The following is a 22,605-nucleotide window of genomic DNA, read 5'->3' as shown; positions in this document are numbered from 1 at the left end:
CACTCATTTCATTTTTCTAGGGAGGAACTAGAGTCCCATGTGAGAATCTGCATTATCAGAGCTCCAGAAATAGTCAAGAGGCTAATAAAAATACTGTGAGAAAATTTCCACCTCTGACTTGGACATTCCAAAGGACATAATAACTCAAATGTGGATACAATCTGGAGAGAAATGGAATAGAAGATCTTTTTTCAAAGCCTTTATTTTCCTCTTTTCATCTTAGTGTTTAGGAACTAAGTCTCTTATAGTATTATGCAAATAATAGATCTCTGAGCTTTAAAGTTCCTCAGGGTCCATATAGCCCAAACTTTTCTTTCTATTGATGAAGAAACTGAGCTCTAAGAAGGTTAACTAAAGTCAACTGGGTAGTATATGTCAGAGTTAGGAGTTGATCCCAGGTCTTTTTAAATCCTCTATTAGGTATTTAACTCATCTCATCCCTTAAACTCTTCAGAGGACTAGGCTATGCATATTTCTCTTTCTCTGCCATATGCAAGTCATATTTCCATTTTTTACCTCCAATCTGCGTCTCCACACATCACTCTTTCCCAATTCTTCTTGCCTTTCAATTGTATAACTCCTTTATTCACTTCCACCCTTCTTTTTTTGATGTCCTCCCACAAACATTGTAAACCTAAAACTTTTTGAAAAGTCTAATCGATCATTTAAATTGTTTAAAAATTAGAATTCATTAATATAGAAATTTTCAAATTATTTACTCATTTACTTTTTGATATAATTTTAATAGTCATTTTTGACATTTTGTGATCCATGTTCTCCCCATCTTCAAGATGTAATATATATAGTATATATGGGATCACATATAAATAAATATATGGAAATAAAGTAAAGAATGGTATGCTTCAATCTGCATTCAAACATCAATTCCTTGTATAATAATGGATATCTCTTTTCATCAAGAGCCCCTTGGGATCATCCTAGATATTTGCATTGCTGACAATAATTAATGTATTCATAGTTCATCATCATGCTTTTTTACTGTTACTGAGTACAACTTTCTCCTGGTTCCACTCACTTCATGTCACATCACTTCATATGTCTCCAGATTTTTTTTGATCATTTTGTTATTTCTTATGACACAATAGTATTTCATTACAACCATATGCCACAACTTGTTCAACCATTCCCCAATTGATGGACAACCCTTCAGTTTTCAGTTCTTTGCTAACACAAAAAGAGGAGCTATAAATATTTATGTATAAGCATGTCCTTCCCCCTCTGTCTTTGACTGATATAGGCACTCTTCCCATCACTACCAATCTAATCCCCTCTTGCCTTACCAAACTCTGGGAGGCCATGATACTTTATTCCTTTTTGAACAAACTTTTGGTGAGGAATTCCTTCTAACTTTGCTAGGTTCAGATGATAGTCCCTAGCCAGGTACATATTTGAAATGTTTCTAGATTACTGAAAAATGCTAGAGTTTGTGTTCACAGGTCTCACTTTAAGAAGCCAGACTCAATTCCATGCCATAGTAAGTGGGATTTTAATAGTGGTATTTAAGATATAAAATATTCAAATACTAAAACCTATTCTTTCCACTTTAAAAGAACCATGAACAATTGTCAACTTCAATTTCAACTTCATGTAGTCATGTATTTAGACACATAATTTAGATACATGTATTCCCAATCCTTAGACACAAATGAGATGCTCAAGATTTTCCTGAGAGATTCAGTTAGCCATGCCAACCAGTGATGTGTCTGATCAGGGATTTTTCTCTAATCAACATCTTCATCCATAACATCTCCACCTGTTTGGTTTGTCGCTGTTGCTAATGTGCTTATACATTATAAGCTAGCTCTTTTCAGGCTTTCATTCTGTCATTCTCAGTGTAGAAATTTTGATGACTTAAGGTCAACAAATTTTATTTTGACCCCTAATTTCTGTGATTCCAAGGCATTTTAATTATACTCTGTAACAGTAGAGGTGAGGCTGACTTGTTTCAAAGGCATTCATGTCCCCAAATCACATGTAAATTCCCTAGCATAACCACAGCAAAAATTAATTAGGGTTCTTCTACTAGGCTCTTATCTTTATTTTGTGTGTTAGTTTTTCCTTGATGATACCATGATGATACCTAACAAAGAAAATAGACTTTGTGAAGAAGTATCTTGAGATATTTTTCTATCTGCATACCATTTCCTGATAGTATAAAGCAACATAAAATGCTAAAAACTGGGATTTTAGGAAAGAAAAATATTTGCAAAAACAATAGGCTAAAATAAAACACTATGTACTAGTTAAAGGGCACTGAATTAGGAATCACGTGGCCCAAGTTTCTAGAGAAAAACCTGCTGCTAATTGTTTATATGATATTAGATCAATCACTATCTATGGTGGGCCTCAGTTTCCTTACCTGTAAAATTATTTTCCAGATCCTTTCTGGCCTTAAAATTCTAAGAATCTATTATTTCATCAGAGTAATGAGCAATTATGTACTTTTAGATTGTCCATCTTGTTGAATTTGGGGCTTTTTTTAGTATGGTATTCTGCCTAGTTATATGGCCTCTGGATAATTATTCTATGCCTCATCATCATCTCTTTGCTGTGGTTGTAGTTTTCCACATCTACAATGAACTTCCTCTGAGACTCTCTAGCTTTCTCTCCAGCATAGCTTAGCTTCCACCTCCTGCCTCTATGAGGTCTTTACTTATCCAATCTGCTGCCCCCTAGTGTTTAGTGCTCTAACTTTATTTTATATACATATATAATGCATATATAAAATGTAATCTCATAATAATAAACTTATATTAAATATTATTTATATAAAACTGTGTAATATGACAAGACAATATAAAAGAAAGCATTTGCAACATGGATATATAACAAAATAAAATGTTATATAAGTCCTTATGTATCTACATACATGCACAATGAGCATGAATGTACTGTGTGTGTATGTATGTATGCATGCATGCATGTTGTATTTTTTCAGTAAAATGGACATTCTTTGAGGAATTCCTAGAAGTCAGGAATGTTTGTTTTTATTTTCCTCTCTATAGTTCCTCTTTGCATATCTAGCACAATACCTTGTATGAAATAAGCATTTCATTTCAAACCAATATTGAATTAAGAGTCTTGTCTTTTCCTATTTTCCTTTTCCTATTTCTTGTCTTTTCCCATAAAGAATCTCTCCCAGGTATCCTTAGATGGTATCGCAACAAACTTCCCCTAGTTAGTATGTTCCTCCTGCTTTATGATCTTTTTTTTTTTCATGGAGACAGTCACTAATAAGTATCAGGTAGATACATTGTACTATTTCTTACCAATATCATCTGTATCTTGTTCCCCAAATCTCAAAGCCTATTGTCATGCTCTTGGTATGTTGGTGAAGACGAGTGCCCTCCACCTGTATGAGGAGGCAGCGGACAGTTGCTGAGAATGGGAGAGATGAGAATGTCTTTAGATGGGCATATCACTTCTGATGTTCCTGGTTTCTGCCTTCAATCCTTAATAGAGAAATAGACATCAATGACCTTTCAGGGTTATAGAGAAAAAGACCCTGAGAAGAAGCTGATACAAGCAGGTGGACAGTTTTTCTCATGTCCCTAACCCCAGATTGCCACACCCAAAGATTGAGGGCTAATATCTAGGATTCTGTCTTGATTGAGCTGTTATCTTGCTCCCAATGGGAGATCTCTTTCCCTCTGTATTTTCCGACGTTCTTATATGTTTACTTTCTCTGATTTCTGCTTGTTATAGGTTTACACAAAGTAACTTCTTTGATTATTCCTAAATGTATTCAATGTGAGAACTGGTGGGAAAATGTTCAAGTTTTTGGTATAAAGTTTGGGACCTGATTTCCTCCATTTATCCATTTGTATTTTATTATTATATGGATTAATGAACTAGTGACCAGAAATGAACTTGAACCTGAAAATCATACTTTCTAGACTAATAATACACATAAGCAGATAGAGAGAATTCTCCTCTGGAATCCTCTGTCTCTGAGGAGAGCAGAATGACCAAACTTTTGGTTTCCACCTCAAACTTTCTTGCTTGGCAGTAATAAACATTTCTTTGAAAAGGATAAGGAGAAAAGAGGTTAGAAATGTCTATTCTGCTTCCCCTTACTACTTGTGAGGGATAACCCTTGACACAATCTGACTACATATTATAACTTTAATGCAATGAATACTGGTGAATAATTATTCTAATCTGTCCTTTATACTCTTCCCAAGCAATTTTCTGTTTTGTGACGATCTGATCATGTCACTCCCTTACTTAGTAAATTCAATAGGTGCCCTATTTCTTCTAGGATAAATTATAAACTCCTTATTTTGTATTTTAGAGCTCTTCACAACTCGTCCCTACCCTGTCATTCCAGCCACATAATATAGCCCTTCCGACATAGAAAGAGACTATACAGACTATTTTACTAATCCCCCAAGAGCGAGTGCCCTACTTCCCTAAATACCCTATATTTTACTGCTTCTTATAAATTTTGTACTTATCCTGTGTACTCTTATTTATGTGCATATTGTCTTTCCTGTTCCCAGAGAATAAGATTATTTTAATTTTGTTTGTGGTTTTCATGTTTAATATAATGTCCGACACATAACAGGCACTTAAATGTTTGTTGACTGATAAATAGTTGTTAGTGGGTTAGAAGGTTGGATTGGGAGTCAGGAAGAACTGAGTTTGAATCCTACCTCAGAAACTTACTAGAACAAATAACTTCTGCTTCCCTCAGTTTCTTCATCTATAAAATGGGAAGAATAATAGAATTTACCTCATAGTGTTGTTGTGAGGATCAAATGAGATAATATAAAGTGCTTTGCAAAACTTAGAAAGTCACATAAATACTATAATAATTAGTATTATTATTCCAAAACTTTTTCTTTTTTAAAATGCATGGTCCTGTGGAGATATACATTATTTTTAAATACTTGAAAATTTGCAGGCTTGTTTCATTTAGGTTGAACCTGTTTTCAGACCAAAATGCTTACAGATTGCTGTGTGAAATTTAATTTTTCCACATTGTGTATATTCACCAGTGGCATTTATCATAAAATAAGGAAACCTCAATAGGAAAAGTATATACAAATGGATTATTGTGATCCCTTTTTTGGCAATCATCACTAAATACAATCTCTCTTTGTGAAAGGAATAATAATTCATATTTGCTAAAACAAAGTCAAGTCTGACACACCTGCAGGTAAATAAAATGTTTCCAAATTTAAAGTTAATAACAGCATAGTTTATGACCAGAGCTCCAACCTTCCTTAGTCCCCAAACTCTTTAGCTTACAAGAAAAAATAAGATAAATTAAATTTTCAGGAAAATATACAGTGCATAAATTTTTCAGTACCATCAAGTTGTTAAATGTTTATCAGAACACAAATAAATGTTCTCAGTACTCTATTGACAAACTTTTTTATGCCTTGGGGCTACCTGTTCACCAGGTTGGGGAACTGGTACAGATGGAGTGGCTTATGAGTAAAGGTAACTGTTCTCTAGTCCCGTCTTTGATACTAACTACTTCTGTGTTCTTGTACAGATTAGTTAATCTCACTTTAACTCAGCTGTAAAGTGAGAAGTTTCAATTAGCTGATCTTGAAACTTTCTGAAATGCTGAAAATAGTCATTGTAGTTTATAAAGGTCACAACTTGGAAAGAAGACAGATTCATATTCTACCTTATATATTTGTGAGCTATGGACGATCACTTCACTCTCTTTGAACTCCAGGTTCATTATTTATAGCAATTACCACTATATACATATCACAAGGCTTTTCTGAAGTTGAGTGGGATAATATATTTGAAATGCTTTGCAAACTAAAGCAATGGGTACTCACTTCTTTGTGTGTGTGTCATGGCTCCTTTGGCAGTCTAGTGGAATCCCTGGAGTCCAGATAATAATGATTTTAAAAGCATAAAATTAAATGTGTAGGATTATAGAAGCCAAATTTCTTCACTATTAGTGGATTAACACTATCAAATATTAAAATACAGTTACCATTTTAAAACAATTTATTGATTCCAGATTTGGAAAGCATTCTGATATATACATACCAGTTATTACTACCAAGATAGTGTAACTTTAAGCTTTTAAAATATTTATTTCACCTGGCTACCAAAAAATAAAGCTACTCTCCTGGGAAGAAGATTCACTTTGTGTTGGTCTTTCTTTTCTCTAGAGTTTTATACACACTGAAGATAGCACAAGGTGAATGGCATAAATTGAAGTTTGATTTTTACCAGCTCTCTTGTCTTTCCTCTTTAGAGAAAGAACCATACAGAATTATTATCTTTACTATTCGGCATTGAATGCAGGATTGGATCCTGACTGTGTGGTATGTTTCCCCCTCATATAGATTAGGTTTTAAATGTCAAAGCAATAGAACTTTCTTTGAAGTCTAATCTAAGAGCCTAATATTTGAAAGCATGTTCTTATTCATCACCACACAATTTTAAAAGATACTATGCAGTATTGAAGCAAAGCAGATATACATATATATATATATATATGTATATATATAAAAACTATAATGCCCTCACTGCTTCTCCTAATTCTTTGATCACCTGCTGGAAGCAAACAAGTCCCCCATTCTCTTCTCTTATTCCATCTCTTTTCCTAGGAGGCAAATTGCCTGAACTAGAGTAAAAAAAAAAAAGACTCGGGGTCTAGAACTCTGCAAGACTTACTTAATTTTCCTCTTGGACTTTAATTTTGGGCTGAATTAACAGGAAATCAATATGTGCTTTTTGGCTTGACTCAAATATTTACTCTTAAACATTATTTACTTGCAATTATGAATGTCACAGCATGAAAGTGAACCTATATAACTCATTCCTAAGCAGTTTGAGAGATTCTTCATCTGCAAATATCCCCTCTGAGAGACAGATATATCTGAAATAAAGCTTTTGGTGAAATCTTTTGGAGAAATGAGGTCATCATCTGGTTTGTGTCTCTATCTATACAGAACAAATAAAGGGGAGGATTTTTTAAAAGTATTTTTTTGTTTTAAATGGATAAACAAAGAAGGGTTGGACCTAGAACCTGCTTGACTTTCTGGGTAATCTGGCTAATTGTAAGAACTCCTCTTGACAACACTGCATGGACACAGACAAAGACATCTCTGCAGCCACTAGAACTTCTGCCACAAATATTCATTTACAGCTTGAGAGAACTTTTGACTGACCTTGGTTTAATTTAGGACTGAGTCCCAGGAGAACAGAGAGGTACACCAATGTTCTGGAGTTCTGATCGTAATACCTGGCACAATGAAAGCAAAACACAGATGTTAACATTGCCTCAGATGCCAGGTGCTGGTAACTTCAAAATACCAAATAGAAAACTGAACAGATGGTCCAGAACATCCCCACCTAAGACCTTCACAACCAATTGCTGAATCTTACTTAAGGATCCGAAACTGAAGAACTAATTTGGACTTTCAAAATTTTTTTTCTCTTTAGTTTTACTGAAAGAATCCTTCCCCACCCCCAACAAATTATAAATTACTTTACATTCAAGAATGTTGAATAAACTTATTCAACTTTCAAGTAAAGATATTCCTTTCTCACAGAATATCTGCCAAGTATAATTAACCCTTTTTAAAAATGGCTATGAAAAATGAAGTCTCAGAACAAGCCAGTAATAGACATGTGAAAAACTGAACTTATTTACTTGTTCCTAATTTTTTTCAGCTATAGCTTTAAAGTTGAAATTTAATGCTTTTAACTTCTTTTTTTTTTTACTAAATGTACAATTGTTTAAAGTCTAGTGTACTTCCTAAAATCACTTACTTCCTGCAAGATGATTTGACTGGCATATGGACAGTAATGATTCCTTCATGTATTTTAAAGAGAAACTTTATAATGAATTTGGAAATGGACAAAATATGACTTATTATCCTTTATATGAATTGTTTGTCCTTAAGAAAGGGTGAGGCGTTTGACAACACAAAGAGAAATTAACATTAGGACCTTCAGTAAAATCTTAACAGTTGATTTCAGAAGGAAAGGGTCAATATTGCTGTGACAGTAAGAGATGATATCTTAAAAAAAGAACATTTATTATCTGGATGATATGAGACTATATTTTTCAGTAACCTGTTTTTTAAAATGTAAAATAAACACTTACCCAAAGAAAAATTAGTTATATTTATGCGTTAGATAGATAATTTAGTCTAGAACTATAGAGCACAGTGGAGAGGCTGAAAAGGCAATGCCATATCAAAATGTGATTTAACATCTACTCCTCACCACCCTACCCTTCTTGTTCATCTCCACCTGCTAGTGGAGTTGAATATAATTTCCCCAAGGAAAAAAGATTTTCTTTTTTGGGGGGGGTATTTATATTTATTCTTAGTGCTATGATAATGTCATACATATAAGCAAGGCTTGATAAATATTAGTTAAATTAAATCAAAATGAGGCAGAAGGTAAAATTTGTCTTACATGAAATTATTTTTCTTTGTTAAGAATAGCATATCATCACTGGGTTAATTATGTATGTTTTCCAGCTTCAAGAGTTCATAGACTGTATGCATTGAGATGATATCTTGCACATCTTTTGGATACTGATTTTTCATTGATGGGGTTGAATAGAAATTCACTATTTTTGCTTTGCTTATTCTCCTTGACAGTTCTTTTGAAAGGGCTTCCTGAATTAGAAGAGGTAAATTTAAGTGATCGAAAAAATTCAGTAACTTTTTGGAGCAATTGAAATGAATTAATTTTATTAAATTTGAAGGTAGTTTATAAAAGTGATTTTTACAAGATTAAAAAAAATCTCTTGATTTCCAAAGATTCCCTTTTCAACTAATGGGGCTCTTTCTTAAAATAATAATAAAATTATAGTTAGGAAAAACATATCATGCTTCTTTCTATTCCCATACAATACCTTGTGCATACCTTTGACTGAGAGGACAGAGGTATAGAATTTATTAAGCATTTACTTTTTGCTAAGATCTGTGCTGTGTTAAGCACACAAAAGAAGACTTGTGGTCCTTGCTCTCTAGAAGCTCATAGTCAGATGGGGATGGTAGTTTGCAAACAACTATATACAAACAGGAAAATTGGAAATAATTGACATAGCAAAAGCATTAATTTTTAAGCAGGAACTGGTATAGCTTTTCTCTAGAGTGTGGGATTTTAACTAGAACTTGAAGGAAACCAAGAACATGCGATGATGAGGCATGTAAGATAGCCAATAAACTTGTTTGGAGTCTTGAGATGGATTGTTTTGTTTGAGGAATAGCTAGGATAACAGTGTCACTGAACAAAAGAGTGTAAGACAGGAAGACTGAAAATTTGGTGGTGGGAAAATTTTATGATGAATTTTGAGCACCAAATAAAGGATTTTATATTTGATCCTGTAGGTGATAGGGAGACACTGGGGTTTATTGAGTCAGTGGACTGTGTGTTATATAATTAGAGCAGTACTTTAGGAAGATTATTTAATAGCTGAGTAGAGAAGGAAGCGGAGAGGGGACAGATTTAAGGCAGGGGGACCAGGAGGCAATTGAACTCCAAGTAGGAGGTGATGAAAGTCTGAATCAAGGTGGTAATTACAATTAACCACCATTTAGTCACTTTCTAATTGATAGTTAATGATTGTATTTCCAGCTTTTTGCTACCATGAATATTGTTATGACTATATATATATATATATATGAACCTTTACTTTGTCCTTTATCTTTTTGTGATTTATACTGCATTGTGATATCCTTATGATGTGTTGATATGAGTTATTTAGTAAATTTTTTAGTACAGTTCCATAATGGTTTTTCATATAGTTGGAGTAATTTATAATTCCAAATACAAGGAATTGGAGTCTTCTTTGACCCACTACATTTTTAAAATTTTCAGCTTCAGTAATATTAATTTGAATATTTGTTATTATTAATAATTTAGTTTCTGAAAATTTACTTTTTTGGGTGGGGAACAGTATATTCAGATCCTGTGACCATTTATATTCTGGAAAATGAATCCTATATTTTTGTTAATTCCATTAATGTCTTGGATATCAGCCATGAAACTCTTGATGTGAATGAAGTCATTTCCACATCACATAATTAGTAGCTTTTTTCCATCTGCATTAATTTTGTTCATGTAAAAGAACAAACCTTTTGAACATTAATTTTTTAATTTAAAATTATTGCTATAGAGTATTTTTACATAGTTACATGATTCATACTTTTTTCCCATCCCTCTTCCTTCCCCACTCCTGGAGCTGACAAGGAATTCCACATTGTTCAAAACCTATTTTCATATTTGCTGAAGAGGGATCTTTTAAAGCCAAAATCCCAATCATATCCCCATCGAACAAAGTGATTGATCATGTGTTTTTCTTCTGTGTTTCTACTCTCACAATTCTTTCCCTGTATGTGGTTAGTGTTCTTTCTCATACATTCCTTGGGATTGTCCTGGATCATTGTATTGCTACTATTAGAAAAGTCTGTTACATTTCATTATGCCATAGTGTTTCAGTTCCTATGTACAATGTTCTCCTGGTTCTCCTCATTTTGCTCTGCATCAGTTCCCAGAGGTCTTTCCAGTTCACATAAAAATCCTCCAGTTCATCATTTCTTTTAGCACACTAGTATTCCATCAGCATCAGATACCACAATTTTTTCAGCCATTCCTCAATCAAATGGCAGCCCCTCATTTTCCAATTTTTTTGCCACCACAAAGAGCACAACTATAAATATTTTTCTACAAATATTTTTCCTTAACATCTCTTTTGGTACAAACCCAGCAGTGGTATGATTTGATTTAAAGGACAGGTATTCTTTAAAAACACTTTGGGCAAAATTCCAAATGGCCTTCCAGAATGGTTGGATCAATTCACAACTTCAGCCAGCAATACATTAATGTACCAATTTTGACACATCCCCTCCAACAGTTATCATTTTCCTTTGCTGCCACATTGGCCAATCTGCTTGGTGTGAGGTGGTAAATCAGAATTGTTTTTATTTGCATTTATTTAATTGAGGGTTTTAGAACACTTTCTTATGCTTATTGATAGTTTTGATTTCTTTGTGTGAAAACTACCTATTCATATCACTTAACCATTTGTTGATTGGGGAATGGCTTGATTTTTTTGGTAAATTTGACTTAGTTCCTTATATATTTGGGAAATTAAACCTTTGTCAGAGTTTTGTTGTAAAAATTTTTCCAAATTTGTTATTTTGCTCCTAATTTTGGAGGCTTTGGTTTTGTTAGTACAAAACCTTTATAATTTAATATAATCAAAATCATTCATTTAATATTTTGTAATGTTCTCTGTCTCTTGATTGGTTATAAATTCCTTTCTTTCCTACAGACCTGATAGGTATACTAATTTATATTCACCTAATTAGTTCATGATTTCACTTTTTATATTAAGTCATTTACCTATCTTGAATTTATCCTGGTATAAGGTGTGAGATGTTGACTTAAGCCTTATTTTTCTCATCCTATTTTCCAATTTTCCTAGCAGTTTTTTTTTAAATCAAATAGTGAGTTCTTATCCCCAAAGCATGGATCTTGGGTTTATTGAAGACTAGCTTGCTGAGATAATTTACCCCTAGGCTATTCCATGGATCCACCCTTCTGTCTCTTAGCCAGTAACATATTGTTTTTATGACCACTGCTTTATTGTACAGTTTAAGATCTGGTACTACTAGGCCTCTAGCCTTCACATTTTTTAATTATTATTTCCCTTGATATTCTTGTTCTTTTGTTATTCCAGACGAACTTTGTTGTATTTTTTTCTAATTCTATAAAAACATTTTTTGGTAGTTGGATAGGATGTGGCACTGAATAAATAAATTAATTTGGGTAGGATTGTCATTTTTATTATGTTGGATCATTTCCCCCAGGAGCAATTAATGATTTACCAATTATTTAGATCTAGTGTGAAAAGTGTTTTGTAGTTGTGTTATATAATTCTTATGTTTCTCTTGTCATATCCATTCCTAAATATTTTATATTGTCTAGAGTGATTTTAAATGGAGTTTCTCTTTCTAACTCTTGTTGCTGAGTTTTGTTGGAAATATATAGAAATGCTGATGATTTATGTTGGTTTATTTTGTACCCTGCAACTTGTCTAAAGTTGTTAATTATTTTCACTAGCCTTTTAGTTGATTTTCTAGGATTCTTTAAGTAGACCATCATATCATCTGCAAAGAGTAATAGTTTGATTTCTTCACTGCCTACTTTAATCCCTTCAATTTCTTAGCTTTGTATCTTCTACATGTAATCCCATTATGTATTTAGTATTTTAGTGATAAGTTGAAACCATAAGATAGACTCAGTTATTAATTGAATAACTGTATATGAGACCTTTGAAATATCTTTGTAAAGGAGAGTTTGCATAGGCCTCTAAGTGTCTTAGGATGTGTCTGGATGATTCTGAGTCTGTGAGTTTATGATATCTCATTTGATCATTATCACCATATATGAAAAAAGAGGCTACATAATCTACCTTACCAAAAGTCCAAGCTGCCTGACCTTCAAGAAGGTTTAGAAGAAAGAGGAACCTCTAGAAGGTAGAAGAATGTCCAGGGGAAAGACAATCCAGTTTGTCTAACTCCTTCTGGGATAAATTTATGCAATTTTTTCTTTTTTATAAAGTATAAATACTTCTCAATTAAAAAGCTTAGAGTATCAGGCAATGTTAGGTGTGTCTTCAGACTACTGACTCTGATTTGTACATTAACAATAAAATCACTTTTGCCCGTAAGATCATTCCTGGTGATTTTCTTTCAGAAATATAAAATTCAACATGTTCTGAATAGAATTAATTACTTTTCCTCCTAAATCTGCTCTGCTCTATAAATTCCCTTGTTAATGGATAAACACTGTATTTCCAGATCCTTTGGTCTACAATCTGAGAGTCGTATTAGAACCATTTTTCTTACCATTCTTCTTATCAATTTCTAAGAATTGATTTTATACTAATAACATATTTCTATTTCAATCAATATTAAAACCTGATCACCTCTCTTACTTCTTTTAAACTTTTGAAAAATTTCCTTTAAGAAATTCCAAGTTGACAGTATCTTTCTTTAAATAAATTATGGTTAATTTGACATTACTTTTTAATCTCAAATTGAAAAGAAATAATGCAAAGCACGATTTTGTTGCCTGAAAAATCTAAAAGCACATATAATATATGAAAAATATCTAAATATTATTGATTAGAGAAATGCAAATTAAAATAGCCCCGAGACATCATCTCAAACAGATCAGATTGGCTAGAATGATAAAAAGGCAAAATGACAACTGTTGGAGGACATGCGGAAAAATGGGAAAACTAATACATTGTTGATAGACCTATGAACTGATTCAGCTATTTTGGAGATCAATCTGGAATTATGCCCAAAGAGTTACAAAACTGTGTATATATTTTGTCCCATCAATACCACTATTATGTTTTTTCCTGAGGTGTGCCAGGTTAAAAAGGAAAAGAATCTCTATATTCTAAAATATTTATAAAAGCTCTCTTTTATGGTGGAAAAAACCTGGAGTTTGAAGGGATGTCCATCAATTGGGGAATGGCTAAACAAGTTGTCACATATGTGATGGAATTCTCTTTTTATAAAAATGACAATCATGTTTATTTCAGAAAAACAAGGGAAGATGCACATGAAATTATGAAGAGTGAAAAGAGCCAAATATTATACATAGTAGCAAAAATGTTGCTTGAAGAATGACTTTTGTGGGTATCCACCTCCAGAGAAAGGACTGATGAATAAAAATAAGCAAGGCATAGTTTTATACTTGGGGGCAAATGCTATATGTGAAACAATGAAGGGAAATGGAGATATTTAGTAGGAAATAGCCCCTTTCCATATTCCCAGTCTTCCTTCGTTTTACTTCCTTTCATGTACTCTATTATCCAGCCAAACTGGATCATTTTAATTCTTTGAAGGAAATGCTCCATCTTTCCCTGCTTGCTTTCATACTTCCTGTCCTTCATGCCTGAAATAATCTCTTTTATCATTTTTCCTTTTAATTTATCTATATTCCTTTAGGACTCAGCTCAAATTGGGTGTTTTATAGAGGTCTTTACTGGTCTCTCCATCATCTAGTGTTTTATCTATGAAGATTATTTTCTACCTATTCTGTGACTATTTATTCATGTTTGTCTCCTGTTATGATGTGAACTCCTTGAGGACAGTTGCCCTTTCTTTTTTATCACCAGTATTTTGCATAATTCCTAGCATGTGGAAAGCACATAACTGTGTTGAAATATTAGTAGAACTGTTAGAGGGAAGGCTTTGAATTAATTTTTTCTTTGTTCCTAAAGGGAAGAATTATTAAATATGGGTTGAAACAACAAAAATTATATTAATTGATGTCAGAAAAAGCAAACTTTCTCACAATTAGAACTATCCCAAAGCAGAACTCGGGTCCCCTAAGGCAAACATTAGATAATCTATTGTGGAATGTGTTGTTGAAAGGTTTGTGTTAGACAAAATCGCTAAAAAGAATCATAGAATTTGAGTTTATAAGACTCAATTGTTAGATACTTCAACCTAAATCCTTCCACAAAATAACTGAGAAATGGCCACTCAGCACTTAACTGAAGACCTCTAATTAGATAAAGAACCTATCACTTCCTAAAGCTATGCATCCCCACTTTCCAGGATCTTTAATTATGTACAGAATTTTTTTTTTTGCTATTTATTTTGCTGTCTTGTTTTATTAAATTTTTAAAAATCATGTGTCTTCTCATTGGTCCCTTAAAAGGAAACACATTCATGGGGGTTCTTGAGTTCTGGTTTTGATTATATATTGACATAAATGCCTTAAAGCTGGGATAACTTTGTGGGGGGCAGTTCAGGTGTAGGAGTGCTATGCATAGAATAATTCTGTACAGAATGTCTCTTCCTGAATTGATAAGGCCACATTTGGATCCTGTTGAGTCTGGGCACCACATTTCCATAAAGAGATTGACAATCTGTAGTGTATCTAGAAAATGTTCACCAGGACTGTTAGTCAACAAGAAAAAATGTACTAGAAGGATCAGTTAAAAAGACTGTAAGTATTTAGTTTTGAGAAGTGAAGATTTATTGAGGACATTAGTAATCTTTAAATATTTTAAATGTTACCATAGAAAAGTAATTAGATTTTTTTTTCTTGAATGAAACTGGGTTACTTTTCTAGCAATAACTAGAAACTAAAGAGAGGTAAGTTTGGAGTAGATATAAGAAAAAGAAAAACTTCATAGGAATTAAAAAATATCCAGAAAGGGGCTGCCTTGTAGGTAATGTTTTTTCATCAACCTTTAAGGAAAGTTTGGATGACCTTTTTTTTTTTTCAAAGAGATTTTGTAGGACTTTCCTGTTCAGTCAAAAGTACAACAAAACAACATTTGTGATCTTTCAATTTTGAGGGCCTGTGATTCTATAGTTCTCTTATTAAGAGCATAGGCTATCTTTTTTTTAAAAAGTCACTTTACTTAAGGCATTGTAGAAAGATTTAGAGGGGACAAATATATCAAAGAACTCTCTTAAGATTACTACCTTAAGACAGAATTACAAAATTATTTTTATTAAACATTGGTCTTCTGCTGAATAGAGATTGCTTTGGGTGTTCCCATTTGAAGATACTGATTTATATAGTCAAAAGAAGATATAGAGGAAATAAATGTAAATTTTCATTTTGCATCACTTTAAAACTTAGTGAAGGAAACTCATAAAATGTATCTCAGACTCTTTTGTCTAATGTTTTCTATCAAATGTTGTTGTTTTAGATTTTTAATGAGAACAATGTAAAAGAAATGATTGCCTGAACTCCATCATTCACTAATTGCTACTTGTCTTGTGTTTAAAAATGGAAATTTTTTTCAAAGTATTTTTAAATTGCTGAGTCACATCTGCTCTCTTATCAAACTTTATTGCCACCTGTAAAAGTCTTACTTCCACAATTATTCAGTGTCCTTTGAAAACTTTAGATTTTTTATTTTATGTCTGAAATACATGGATGAGTACTCAAATCACTGTCACAATGCCATTGTTTGTTTCTTGAGGCATTTTAAGTGTTTCATATAATATCTTCCTTCATGAAATTATTCTCATTTTATAAAAAATTCAATATGTGTATTGATTTTAACAGTCACCTTCATAAGATTCTTATTATTGAAATAAGGATCCCTTCTAGAGCAATTCCTAAGAAAAAACATTTTAGCAACATGTTCAAATTTGTCATAAAATATTTTGTTTCATTTGTGGCATAATATATGTACACAACTGGTTACAAAAGGAAAAAATAACATTGAAACATGTTTTTAATATCCTATTGGTAGTACACATGCTATTATAATACATTTAATTGTTTTTCATTGACATAAGTGATCAGTTGTTCTTGAATCATACATATTGGTTAGGTAGTTTGGTGGCTAGACTATTGGACCTATTTTCAGGAAGACCTGAATTCAATTCGGGAAGGCTACCTCAGTCACTTTGTACATGTATGATCATAGTTGAGACACTTATCTTCTCAGTTTATCTATCAAAATTAAGATGATAATCTCAGCTACTTCCCAGGGTTGTTGTGGGGATAAAATGTGACAAAATTTATAAAACCACTTTACAAACTTTAAAACTCTATATAAATTCTGGCTACTATTATATGATAGTCATTTTTCCATTTGATGTAAGGGAAGTCATTTTGTCACTTATGCTTCCATTCAGATAGGAACTTAGAACAAAAATATCACTCATTATGTCTTTACAGAACTAACAAAAGACTAGTTTGCTTTGTTAAATGTAGCAAATCAGGGAGTTCATACTCCCATATTTTAGAAAATAGAATTTTAGTGAGAAAGGCGCTACACAAGGATTTCTTACAATTCAGTCATGTTTTGGAGGCCAAGAAGAAGACTTCATCACTAGTGGCAGGGAAGATGACATATTCTACATCTGGCACAAATCAGTGAAATGTCAATTGCAGAGCTAATAGGATGAATGCATACAGTTAATTATGTGATCTAACCCTAAATTCCATCTGGTGTGCCATTACCTCAAATAATGTCAGAGTTAGAATATGGGGACTAGCACCTTTTGTAGACAACTAGGAGACTGAAAAGAAATGCAGTAGCATGAATAGTAGTAGGTTAGGTAAGTTGAGGGCAGCATATTGAAAGTAATTATACTTAAGAACTGACTATTCAGCCATCTTCAGCACTCCATTGAAGTTTTTTCCCCTTCTCTGAGAAGCAGAATTAAGTACCACAAAGTTTAGTATTTAATTTTTTTTCCTCATTGCTGTAAAGGTTAGATCTTTTAAATTAGATTGTGAACTCATTTAGTGACCAAGTAGCTTTATATGCTTACATCTCTCATTGACCTAACACATGTACCTTTCCAAGTAAGTGTTTGGTGGATTCTCCAAATTTAGTTCAATAAATATTGTGACAGAGGCTGGCACTAGGAGAACGTGCCAGACTGAAGAGTATGTGAAATTGATCACCTCGATGGGGGAGGGGCCCCAGGAGTAGAATAGTGAGGAGAGGAGACTGGCTGGAGAATATCTGGCCATCTCGTGAGTGAAGAATCTTTTCTAGTTTGCTCAATAAAATGTTTATGTTCCTGAGGTGTAAGAAGTTCAGATAAAAGAATTTCTACATCCTCAAAATCTGGTTCATAGAGGCGAAATGCTCCCTTTAGTTCTTTAATTGTGAGATGAGGCTCTAATAAAAATGTAGGCATATGTTTACATAAAGACTCTAAGTCATGGGTGGTGAATGACTTATGAACCTTTGCATGTTAGATGCCAGAGTTATCAGTGACCTTAGCTATATCACGTAAAGGCATAATCTTTTGAGCCTTGGATGCATTTGCAAGATTGTTAGCAGATGCATTAATTGGTGCCTGTATGTTATTGGCAAGATCATTTCCTCCTACTGCACTTAATGGTGTCCTAGTATTAGTATTAGTAACTACACAATCCTTATTAGTCTGTCCCATCATGTCCCCAGTCTCCTCATTGGTTCCCACACCCATGCTTTGTTTTCCCTGCATGTAATCCTGGAATATCTCAGTTATAATAGGGATCTGACCAAGCAATGTCTCTAATCTATTATCAATGACTAGAGGATATACAGTTTTCTTTTGGAAAATCATATTGGCACCAGCTTTGAAATTCTTTAAGATGTTAGTCACTACCAAGAACACAATATAGACTTGGGGTATGATTTTCCAGAGGTACTTTACATCTAGATAATTCACTGGCCACTGAGTCCATCCCATAGTCATATTGGTTAATGTCTCCAGAACATTGTCTATCATCCCTGCCACTGTATTATAAATGATACAGTAGCCCCAATAAATGGCAATTATTCCTAGCACAAAAGACCAAAGTACTAGTTGTAACATATTCCTCATTAGATCTTTTCTAGGCTCTAACTGCCAGGAGTTAACAGTTAGAAAATGTTTGTTGTCCCCACAAGCTTTGCTTCCAGCTAGATAGTAGTTTCCCTTGTACAATAGACTCTCAGTTTTGTAACTGACCAGAGTGGCAGTTGGTAACTGATTTGTTCACCCCCCCCAAAAGGAATCAAGATGTTTTTGATCCTGTGTGGAAACTGCTAGGCAGAGTCAGTGACAAAGGCTGCTTGCCTCAGGAGTTGCAATTAACAAATTTCACAACTGATAGTTGATGGCAGTTGGTGACAGTCACTAAATGTTTTTTCTTTTTTTAATAAATGGGGTTCTTTTAAATCTGGGGTGGCATCTATTTTCAAAAAATAAAAGAGAGAAGTTTTGTGTACCCTGATGGGAGGCTTGGACTTTCTGTACTGAGGGGGGAAGAGAGGTGAGCCCCCCCCATCCACTACTTGAGTTCAAAAGGTCTCCCCTTGATCTGTTCACTCACACTCAACTTGGGGAACAGATAACTTTTTAATGTTAACTCAATCAGGTAATACAAAAGAAATAATGGACAGGGAAGAATGGGAAAAGTAAAGTGGGGAAAGGGGGTTCATGTCTCTATCTAAACCCTTTCCCCTCCCTCCATGAGTTTGGGGGGAACTCAGACCTTGTCAGCCTGAGCCCCCTGAGAGAAAGTCAGGTTGACTCACTCCTGGGCAACAGGAGCTGAGGTAAAGTTGGCTTCAGAAAGTCCCTTCAATTGGGAAGTGTTGGAGGGAAAGATTTCCAGTCACCAGCAGGAAAAATGAATAACACTCAGGAGAAAGTCTTTTTCCCACCTTCTCTCTTCCACATCTCAAGACTGAGAGACCATCATTGTTTTCCCCTCCCCTCAGGATTCCACTCCTGTCGCCCCTCCCCCATCAAGGTGATCAATTTCACATACTCTTCAGTCTGGCACTTTCTCCTAGTGCCAACCTCTATTAGAACATTTATGAAGCACCTACTGTGGGCAAGGTACAGTGTTGGGCAGTAAAGATATAAAGATTCCCCAAATCCCTAAACAGTTCTTGTCTTCAAGGAGCTTTCATATTCAGATAAGAAATATAAAAGGTTTGAGTGAAGAGAGAGAATTCCTAGATAAAGATGGGTTATAGAAGCCTTTTTAAGTAAACAAAGTAACAGTTGATTTGAGCCTTAAAGATAAAGATAAAAAGAGACTCTTTGATAAACATTATACCTTTGATAGACCTCTTCCCTTTATAAAGAGAAGCCAGTTCTAGGCAGTAGTTAACCAGATATAATATGAGAGGGACTAGACTAGAAAAACTCCACACATATAAATGCCCAGAGTCAGTCAAAATGGCTTATCTGCCTTTTTTATGTCTGAATTTTCTATTTTCACTGAAAATGTCAAGTTTATTCCCTAATAGAATGGTTCTATGATCTCAAAATGATGTGGATCCCATCATGCGGATACCAAATCATACATGCCTCCTCATCTTTTGAGGTGCATGCAAGTTCTACCCAACATGCTCACAGTGTCCCTCTAGTTCTTTGGATATACAAAAATGCCATTGATGCTAAATTTGTGACTTGTGCACCTTACATTTTAGAATAATAAAAAAATAGTGACTATAGCAACACTGATAGAGTGCTTTAAGGTTTCCAAAGTATTTTTCATATATCAATTCCTCACATATATGTTCCTCACAACCCCATGAGGGCAGTACTATTATTATCCCTATTTTATCAATGAGGGAACTGAGGTTATTTAATTTATTTATTCTTATTTTCCAAATTGTTATTCCAAGGTTAAATGATTTAACTCTGGATATATATGTAGTAAGTATGTGGAATTAAGAAGCTTACAACTTTCTATCTTTAAGTCCATTTCTCTATCCACTATATCAAATTGCCACTTTAATTTTTTTCTCATTCTTAACATATTTATCCAGACAAATTCCTTATTTGTTAACTTGTTCAATTTAACACATTTTTAATGTGTTAAAGCCTACTCACATGTCCAATATACATATCTCTTTATATGGTCCTTTTATTGATCTTCCATTGTATTCTTTGGACTCTGTAAATGCTCTGTGACCCATAGCCATATAATACCACTGGCAGAATTTGGGTCTTTAATAGAATGGGCCTTAGTTTCAGAGAGAATCTTGGGGGTATTATAAACTGAAAACTGGCAGAGGTATCACAACCTGGTCTACTTTCTTATTCAATTCTTGGTCTAGATCATCATCTATTTAAAATTATTGTCTAAGTTTCATATTCTGAGGAACCTCATTAAAGAGTGTATAATCAATATACTTACCTACTTAAAATTTTTTATGTGAACATTTAGACCAAACTTTTTTTGAGTGGTTATCTAGTGGGGGATTCAATACTGTCCAAAATTCTATCCAGTCTATATATGGTGTCCTTCAAATAGATGAATATGTAGTTAAATTATTTTAATAACCATCAAACAACTAAATTTACTTCTCCTTCAAAAGACTTCAAAACTTAGTGTGAGAATTCATTTTTTGCATACTGTGTAACTCCAAGAGTCAGAATCCTTGATTCGAGAGAATAAATATGTCAGAGCCCTAGATCAAGGGAGCCATCCATTCTAAAGATTTTTTTCATTTTCTTTATTCTTAGGAATCCCAAGGAATGATTCCTTTTAACAAATCCTGATTTATAGGTAAAGGAGAAAGTAGTTTTCTTCCTGCCTACATGACCTCCATCACCTATGGGGTAGAAAGGGGATGAGAGTTTGATGGACCACCTCCTAATTAGCTATTTATCAATTACAAATATCTTGTGGTGTTCAAGGGAGGGGTTGAATAAGTTCTTAAAATTATTTCTAGATCAGCCTGGAGTAGCTTCAGGGTCATTGGTTATTTAGGAGGCCAATGTCAATCTAATTGATTGGCCTAATCAATAAACTGATATTCTTACCCCCAAACCAGTCCCTCAAAATATTTTATTTGTTATTATTTCAGAAGTAATTTCTAAACTTAGCATAAATGTAAACACATAGAAATATACCCCATGAACAAAAATATAAAAATAATAGCAACATTAAAAAAATACAAAATATAGCCTTCATGGAAGATGATTTTATAAAAGAACAAAAACAAAAAAAGAATTTGATGAAGAATTATCTACCTCTGATTGGAGTGAACTGTTAGTGGAAAAATAGTACTTAAAATAATGATGACAATAATAGCATTTATATAGCACCTTATGGTTTGTAAAGCACTATATATATATATATATATATATATATGTATATATCATCTCACGGAATAAAGTTATGTGGGCTGTGTAATAAAAAGATGCTAGAGGGTTTCTATTGAAATAAAGGGGATACTGGGGGTTGTAAACCTTAAAATTCCTTAGACTTATAAATGTTGGAAATTTCACCATTGGGAAATTTCATACTTGGAAAATTTCTTACTGATAGTCTATTGGAATGGGAACCCCATTGGCATGGGAGGTTCCTCCTCCTCCCTTCTTAAGATTACTTTAGGACAGAAACCTTTTGCTGAACAATGGAAAGGACTTTGACCTATGCTTAAGCATAGAACAGGAATTTCTTTGAGTCATGATTGATTTTAGAATTGATACAATGGAGATACTTGGAATCAATCTCCATCCTACTCAGTCCTAACAGGATTGAGGAAGGGCTGCAGCATAGATCAAAATTTAATTATTCCAATTCTACCCTACTCAGGTTAACAGGATTTAGGAAGGGCTGTAGCAAAGGATCAAAGATTTAATTATTTGAAAATATGACCTTCAACAGACATGTGCAAAAGCCAGAGACCTCTGGGCGGTCCTGGGTTAAGCTAGAGCCTCCATTGGCACAGGGAAATTGATGGACAGTGATTGGTAGATGTGAGAACTGAGGGGAGGGAACTTGGATGGTTTCCTTAAAGATAGAGGGGTCTGAAGACTCAGGGGGTGGTTGAGGAGTTTGTCTGAGTGGTTGGAGTGTGCTCTGAGAAGCTTACTCTGAAGGAAGCTGAAGGGGGGGCCTTTGAGACTGTTTCTCCATTTTGGTCACGTGAGTAATAGGGACTGATCTCTTTTCTTTGCCCCAGCTATCTAAGGGCTTGGGTCTTTTGGCCCAGCCTAAACAGAGGGGGTATTTAAGCCCTATTCCCTTTTCTCCCCTTTCGCTCTCTCTCTCTCTCTCTCTATCTCTATCTCTAATTCCTTTCTTCCTCCTGTTTGTAATTAAACTCTATAAAAGGCTGACGGCTGATTT

Source organism: Monodelphis domestica, chromosome 4 (genome assembly GCF_027887165.1).
Source record: "Monodelphis domestica isolate mMonDom1 chromosome 4, mMonDom1.pri, whole genome shotgun sequence".
Classification (NCBI taxonomy): Eukaryota; Metazoa; Chordata; class Mammalia; order Didelphimorphia; family Didelphidae; genus Monodelphis; species Monodelphis domestica.
The sequence above is the reverse complement of the archived record's forward strand: the minus strand, read 5'-3'. Positions refer to the sequence as shown.